Raw genomic sequence first — 8,612 nt, 5'->3', positions numbered from 1 at the left:
TAAATCAAGAAACTCCACCATCGTCTGGGAAAAAGTAGAGGACAATACAATATTCAAGGAATTTGCATTCAAAGAGGTGACAAAATCCTGGCATAGTTCCAAAGGACCCTCCCATATGACCAAAATGTCGTCTATAAATCTATGCCAGTATCTGACATGTCTATGGAACAACTCCGACGGGTACACGTGCACGCCCTCCCACCACCCCAAAAATAGGTTGGCATAGGAGGGCGCACATCGTGCACCCATCGCCGTCCCCGAGACCTGTCTGTAGTACCTGCTATCGAAGACGAAGTAGTTGTGCCTCAGAACGAAGTTCAGTAAGTCCAATAGAAACGAATCATGCCTCCTATCACCAGTGGAGTGTTTGTCCAGAAACGTGGAGACCGCAAATACACCATCATCATGTCCTATATTTGTATAGAGGGCCTCCACATCCAGGGTGACCAACCAGACTTCAGTGGATAGTATTGATTGGTCCAATTTCTGAATCAGGTCCGTAGAATCCCTTATGTACGATGGGAGTGATGTAACTAGAGGCTGAAGAAAATAATCTAAGTACATGCATGCCTTTTCCCCTATGCTCCCAATGCCTGCAACAATGGGCCTACCTGGTGGGGCCTCCAAAGATTTATGGATCTTGGGCAACATGTAGAATGTTGGTGTCACAGGTTGTTGTACAGACAAAAATCGATGTTCTTTTGATGAGATAATTCTGTGGTTCAAAGCTGAGTCGATCAGCCGTTTAAACTTCTGCAGAAACACTTCAGTGGGATCTGAGGGGAGAACCATATAATATACAGTGTTGTCAAGTTGTCTCTTGGCCTCTTTCAGGTACATGTCAACAGGCCATATAACAATGTTCCCCCCTTTGTCCGCCTCCTTTATTAGGAGGTCTCGATTTTCTCTTAAGTGCTTGATTGCGTATCGCTCTTCCCTGGACAAGTTCTCGGCCCCACGAGGATTGATATTGAGGGCCTCGATGTCTAATACCACACTATTAAAGAAAACTTGAATTGCTGGTACAACATTGAAATTTGGCGTAATTTGTGAAGGTGTCCGTAATGGACAATTCTGCCTACCTCCAACTTGGGTGCGTTCGTTTTCCGATAGCAGGTCTAGTAGGTCACGAAAGGTTTGGCGATCAGCCTCAGGAATATGATCAATCAGAGAGGGTTGGTGATATAGGGCCTTGAAGGCCAGCTGCCTGCAAAATAGGAAAATATCTTTGATACATTCAAATTTATTAAATTTGTTCATCGGTGAGAAGGTCAGACCTCTCCTGAGGACAGATATCTCAGCCGGAGATAAAACATAATCCGATAAATTCACTATCTGTAAGTTAGAGTCCTTACCCTCCTCTGTTTGGTGATGTTCTGTTATTTTCTGCTGTTGTTGCGTTGTTTGCCCCTCTTGTAGACTGGGGAGCCCCCTTTGTGTCGTAATGTCCTTTTTCTGTGATTCAAATCGCTTTCTCTTGCCCCGTCGGATTTGGCTTCGCTCTCGCTGCTGTCTGCGGATAAAAAATCTTCGTGACCTACTAGACCTGCTATCGGAAAACGAACGCACCCAAGTTGGAGGTAGGCAGAATTGTCCATTACGGACACCTTCACAAATTACGCCAAATTTCAATGTTGTACCAGCAATTCAAGTTTTCTTTAATAGTGTGGTATTAGACATCGAGGCCCTCAATATCAATCCTCGTGGGGCCGAGAACTTGTCCAGGGAAGAGCGATACGCAATCAAGCACTTAAGAGAAAATCGAGACCTCCTAATAAAGGAGGCGGACAAAGGGGGGAACATTGTTATATGGCCTGTTGACATGTACCTGAAAGAGGCCAAGAGACAACTTGACAACACTGTGTATTATATGGTTCTCCCCTCAGATCCCACTGAAGTGTTTCTGCAGAAGTTTAAACGGCTGATCGACTCAGCTTTGAACCACGGAATTATCTCATCAAAAGAACATCGATTTTTGTCTGTACAACAACCTGTGACACCAACATTCTACATGTTGCCCAAGATCCATAAATCTTTGGAGGCCCCACCAGGTAGGCCCATTGTTGCAGGCATTGGGAGCATAGGGGAAAAGGCATGCATGTACTTAGATTATTTTCTTCAGCCTCTAGTTACATCACTCCCATCGTACATAAGGGATTCTACGGACCTGATTCAGAAATTGGACCAATCGATACTATCCACTGAAGTCTGGTTGGTCACCCTGGATGTGGAGGCCCTTTATACAAATATAGGACATGATGATGGTGTATTTGCGGTCTCCACGTTTCTGGACAAACACTCCACTGGTGATAGGAGGCATGATTCGTTTCTATTGGACTTACTGAACTTCGTTCTGAGGCACAACTACTTCGTCTTCGATAGCAGGTACTACAGACAGGTCTCGGGGACGGCGATGGGTGCACGATGTGCGCCCTCCTATGCCAACCTATTTTTGGGGTGGTGGGAGGGCGTGCACGTGTACCCGTCGGAGTTGTTCCATAGACATGTCAGATACTGGCATAGATTTATAGACGACATTTTGGTCATATGGGAGGGTCCTTTGGAACTATGCCAGGATTTTGTCACCTCTTTGAATGCAAATTCCTTGAATATTGTATTGTCCTCTACTTTTTCCCAGACGATGGTGGAGTTTCTTGATTTAAGAATCTTCATGAAGAATAACAGATTGAATACTGACCTTTTCAGGAAAACCACCTCGACTAACAGCCTCCTGCATTTTGGAAGCTTCCATCCGTATCATTTAAAGGTTGGAATTCCGACGGGCCAATTTATACGAATTAAACGTAACTGTACGCAAGATGAGGACTTCTTGAGAAATGCAAGAGATCTGACACAACGCTTTAGATCTAGAGAATATCCGAAACAGGTGGTCTCTCGAGCTTTTCGTAGGGCGCGAGATACGAACAGAGAGGAGTTACTGCAGAATAGACAAAGACAAACCACTGAACAGTTGAGGATCATTACGAGATTCAATAATCAGTGGGCTGATCTCCAGAGAATTGTGAGCAAGAACTGGAACATTCTTAAATCGGAACCAAGAATATCTGGGTTTCTTCCACAGCGACCACAGATTGTGGCTAAACGTGCCCCAAACCTCAAGGATCAACTGTCCAACAGCCACTTCTGCAGACCCACCCAAAAATTAGGAAGGGGCATCAGACTTCAGGGCACATTTGCATGCGGAGAATGCTCTGTGTGCCCCTTTGTGCAACAGACAAAACAACTGGTGAACCCAAAGAATCAAAAACTCCATATATTACGACATTTTATCAATTGCAAAACCAAGAACGTAATATATGCCCTCATTTGCCCATGTGACAAATTGTATGTCGGACAAACTACCCAACAACTGAGGAGGAGGATTCAACAACACATTTCCAGTATCATTAATGCCCAATCTCACTTCTATCAAGGCAAGACTCTTTCCACTGTGGCCACACACTTTAGGCTTCACCATGGGGGTAAACCCAAGGGTCTAAGGGTGGTTGGCCTCGACAGAATATTTACAAACATCAGAGGTGGTGACACCACACCTGAATTGTTGAGACGGGAGGCGAAGTGGATCTATGAGCTAGGGGCCCTCTCTCCACTAGGCTTAAATGAAGATCTTCTATTTTCGGGTTTCTACAAAAAGAGATAGGACCTCCGTACCTGAAGAGTGAGTATGCAATCCCCCTTTCTTCATTAGTTTTCCATTTGCACGCTTCTGTGCCTTAGTCATTAGTCATTGCATACACCATAGTTTCACTCCAGCACTCCTAGGGTCGTGTCCTCACAGCTCCAGCAATAGCACAATTTTGCACTTTTTAGTGGATCATAGCGTTCTTGTTTTATCACATAGTATGGTTCCCTTGGGACCTCTTTTAGTCTGGGTCCTTTTGACCCCTTAACACTTCCTATTTCCACTCCTTTCACGCACATATAGCGGTTCTCACCCCACTGAGCACCTTTCCCCCCTACTAATCTCACCTCCATTCACTGGGTCTTATTATATTTCCGGACTTATTACATGGCTACTGGCACTCTGCACGGGTTAACACATCTTTCACGTTTATTATTTATCACTGCTTCTCAATATTTTTTGATATTGGTGTTAATATTGGATATATCCTTCTTTTCATACAGCCTGGTCCGCTTCCACCCGCCCTGGGAACCCCTTTTGGTTCACGGACTTTACTGTACTTGACGATTCTTTTTCTCTAGCCTAGCAGAATACGACCAATGAGCAGAACATCCGAATGAACTTACTTTGAAATTGGAATATCTTTTGAAATGACATATGTTCTCTTCTAGCATGCTTTCTTGTTTCCCTGCATGTGTATGTATATTTGTCCCGGTCCCGAGGTCCACCACATGCTTAGTCAGATATATTGTTCTACTTCTGTGTCCTTTGAGCTTTGTATATTAGATGTATCATCGTGTGTATTTATTACTTTTATCAATTAGATCATAAAAGATGTACCTTTAGACTTGCTTCCCGGACATTTAGTCCATGGCAATACTTTGAAATCATCTGACATGTATATACATATTATGAGAATACAATATATGTGTTACCCTGTATGCATAAACTGTATGTATTGTTTTAGACGTGATATTTTGGATAGCTTCTCCTTACATAGGCACATTCCCTATGGGCGATTATGAAGTATTTAAAACTTGGTGATACTCATACATTTATTTATATCTACTGTATGTCCCACAGGTTTTTCTCTGATAGTCTTTACATTCTTGCAGCGCTAAGATATAGTCAGCGCTGCATACTCTGTGCCTGTTGCCTGCGTTATTTGCTGCGCCAAAGAACCCTTTTTTTCCTCGGCCGAGGATGCGCGTGCGCCACAAAATTTTTACCGATGCGACACAAAATTTTTTTTGTCTCTTCCGCTTCATCGGGACGTCACTTCCGGTCACGAACACCCCGGGACCACATCATTACAGGCCAGAGTACAGCGCATAAAAGGTGAGCAATCCACCATAGAGGCTTCATACCCCTGAGGAAGTCGCTTAACAGCGACGATACGCGTGGAGAGCCTCCCACCCCTACCATTGCTTTTTGTATGGTGTGCATTGTGGCTGAGGTTTGTGAGTGGAAATACCTGGGTGCTTGGCCAGGCCCAGTTTTACTTGGTTGCTGCCTATATTGTACCTTCACATGGCACTTGCACTTTGCCCTACAGGTTATGCTGCACATGTTTTGAGAACTTTGGATCTCTTTCTGGCAGGTGTTTCCACCTATATACTAGTTGGATCCATACATCTTTTGTATTGGTAGTACTTTTCTGTTTATTCCAGCCACTGCAACGTATTACTACTTTTGTATTGCATACTTTGATATTTACTTTACCTTGTTTATTGTCCATACATTTGTGGTTAGGGGTGGTGGTTGGAGTAGAGCTATTGCCCACTCCATCCTGTGTCTTCTTCTGACATTTTAAGTGATTTTAAATTTACAGTTGTGTATTTCATATATTGCATAATAAAGATTAAATTGTATTTAAATTGGATTTGGGTCCAGTATAGCACACTTCTTTTTCTTTCTAAAAAATATGGACGCGGTGATACTATATATGTGGGGTTTGTGTTATGATTTAGACTTTTTTTTGAGTTATATGTCTCTTTATATGTTTTGGGGGTTTGGGGCATTTTTAGTGATTTATGACTTTATTTTTTTATTGAATAACTTTTTTTTTTTACTTTTTCACTTTTATACCATGGGACATGAACAAGCAATCTTCTGATTGCTTCTTCATGATAATATTCTGTAATACTGATGTATTGCAGAGTATTATCAGTGTCAGCCTATACACTTGCATAGGCTGGCACTGTGCCAGTAAGATGACGTCACAGACGCCATCTTACCGGCAATTCTTGCAAGTAACTCTGGGGTCCAGATCAGACCCCAGAGTTGCTATAGCAACGATTGTGGCCGATTGTGGGGGAAAGACCCCCCAGATGCAGGTTAGATGCCGCGGTTGCGCTGACCGCGGCATTTAACGGGTTAAGCACCCGCGATCGGAGACAACTCCGATCGCGGTTGTTACACTGGGGTGCCGGCTATTAGTTACAGCCGGCACCCTGTGTTTCCCGATGCCAGTTCGGCTCTGATCCAGAGCCGAGCCGGCATAGGCGCCGTGGCGGATATATCCGCCACTGAGCGCTAAGTCACTGCGCTCCGTGGCGGATATATCCGCCACGGAGCGTGAAGGGGTTAATAAATTGCTGCACTAAGCATAATACACGGAAATAGCTTTTAGTGCTTTTTCTGACTTCGTAAGTAAATGTGTCCCCATGTGTTAATGCACCCTTAGACCTGCAGCATGAAATATCCTGCTAGTCTCGTGGAGTTGTGAAGAGTTCCTGTATTACTGCAGATGGTGGGTGCTGCTCTTCTTGGTAATGTTTGAATGAGGCCTGAAATTTAGAGTTTGAGAACTTTTGAAACACAAATTATTCATTTTATCTATGCAGGGACACACCTACCATACCCCAGCTGTGACGCTTGCTTCAGACGGCACTTTGTAACATTGCTAAGGGGGCGGCACATCAGGTAGCAGATACTGGTAGTATATACTGGTAGTTTACTATTGCGAAAGCCCTGCCCCGTGAGTCACATTGCATTTTTAGCATGACGCAGAATGCTGTATCTATCACAGAATTGCAAAAATAAAGGATGGATTTTCACTTCTACGTCTCTGTTTTTGTGGTGTATCTGTCTTATTCCTTTTGTTTATGTCATTGTCTACTTGATGAAATATGCAGAAAGTACACTAAATGTGCAACCGTGTTGTCTATAGACGTGAATCCATTCACCCAATCTCACGTTTGGATATTTTTTATTGGTTGTTTGCAAAACAAAAATACATTCACTTGTAGCTTTTAAATTGTGTTTTTAACAGAAACTCAATTCAAGAAGGGTCTAGATGCCTTTTTGCATCTAAATAACATTGACAGTTATGCTTAATAGATAATTTTTCCCGTAAATCCCTTCCTCATCCAACCTCTTCCCATCCTTGGCTAAACTTATGTTGGAATTTTTGTCTTTTTTCAACCATAAAAACTTTGTAACTAAGTAATTTTAAGGCTGTGGAGCGAGGCTCGATCTTAGATGCTTGATTTCTACTGAAATGCCACACGTTTTACATAGTGTACATAAGATTTTACATATCTGATCCATATACTGTGCTGTGAAGTTACGTGACCAGTGGGCTGGGGACTTCAGAGTTTCTTTGTCAATCGCACTATTTGCAACATCAAAGTGAGGTTGTGAAAAATCTGTGTTGCAGTAATTGATTCAAATAGTGGGGCTTACTTACTAAGGGTCCCGTGGCCGCATTGTCGTAGTGTTTTCCGACTTTTCAGGGTACTCACCGAGGATTGTGTCACACGCAATCAGATTTTGGCACATTGGCTCTGCTTTCATGAGACAGAAGTCGGGGTGAGGGCCGTTGGACGATTCGGACGGATTCGGACAAACCTTGGGATTTAACTTTAAATTTGTGTCGCAAGTTCAAGCACTCACATGCAGCGGGAAGACTTCATCGGGGAAGCGACATATGCAGGATATTGGGTGCATAGGGACATAGTGAATCACACTAGCAGTGCATTTGAGTCGGGGAAAACACCTCGGGGGTAACACAGGAACGGGTAAGTAAATCTACCCCTGTGTGTCCCAGAGCGATAAACTGTCTCCTAACAATCCAGATCCTTTAGTGTTTATTGGATTGGTGGAAATAGCTTTAGGTCCCGCTAAGTCATCTCCTGCACACTCCTGTACTCTCCTTCATCATAGAGAATGAATGAATGGAGCAGCAGGACGCATGAACAATTGGCCACTTCATTACAGCACATAAACCCTGGTTCTTGTGATTGGTGGTAGATAGTAATTAAAAGTAAATAAGGGGGAACTACACAAAGGTAGCAATCTGGGCACATGAAAAACTAGATACAAACATGCGAAAGGAAACATGTGCTATTCCAAAATATAAGAAATCTTTATTTAATATAGGCAAGACATAGAAATTACACACCAAACCAAAAACCAATAAAAACATTTAAAAAGGAATAAGTCCTCTATACAAGAACCAAAGGAAGGTTAGGACCCGTGATACGGTCCATGAAAGGACAACCCCTCCCTACCCAGCCCCAAAGCCCTCAGCCCGTCAAATAGCAACTATATACCAAGTAGTATACGATCAAAATATCTATAGTAAGAAAGTGTGGTAAATGTAATCAACATAATTACCAGGCAAGGAGGGAAAGGGGCTGGGAGACCCCTGAGGAAGCCACTGTGAGTGGCGATACGCGTGGGGCTCTCCCAGCCCCTTTCCCTCCTTGCCTGGTAATTATGTTGATTACATTTACCACACTTTCTTACTATAGATATTTTGATCGTATACTACTTGGTATATAGTTGCTATTTGACGGGCTGAGGGCTTTGGGGCTGGGTAGGGAGGGGTTGTCCTTTCATGGACCGTATCACGGGTCCTAACCTCCCTTTGGTTTTTGTATAGAGGACTTATTCCTTTTTAAATGTTTTTATTGGTTTTTGGTTTGGTGTGTAATTTCTATGTCTTGCCTATATTAAATAAAGA

The sequence above is a fragment of the Engystomops pustulosus genome, chromosome 4 (genome assembly GCF_040894005.1).
Source record: "Engystomops pustulosus chromosome 4, aEngPut4.maternal, whole genome shotgun sequence".
Taxonomy (NCBI): domain Eukaryota; kingdom Metazoa; phylum Chordata; class Amphibia; order Anura; family Leptodactylidae; genus Engystomops; species Engystomops pustulosus.
Note: the sequence above shows the minus strand (reverse complement) of the source record.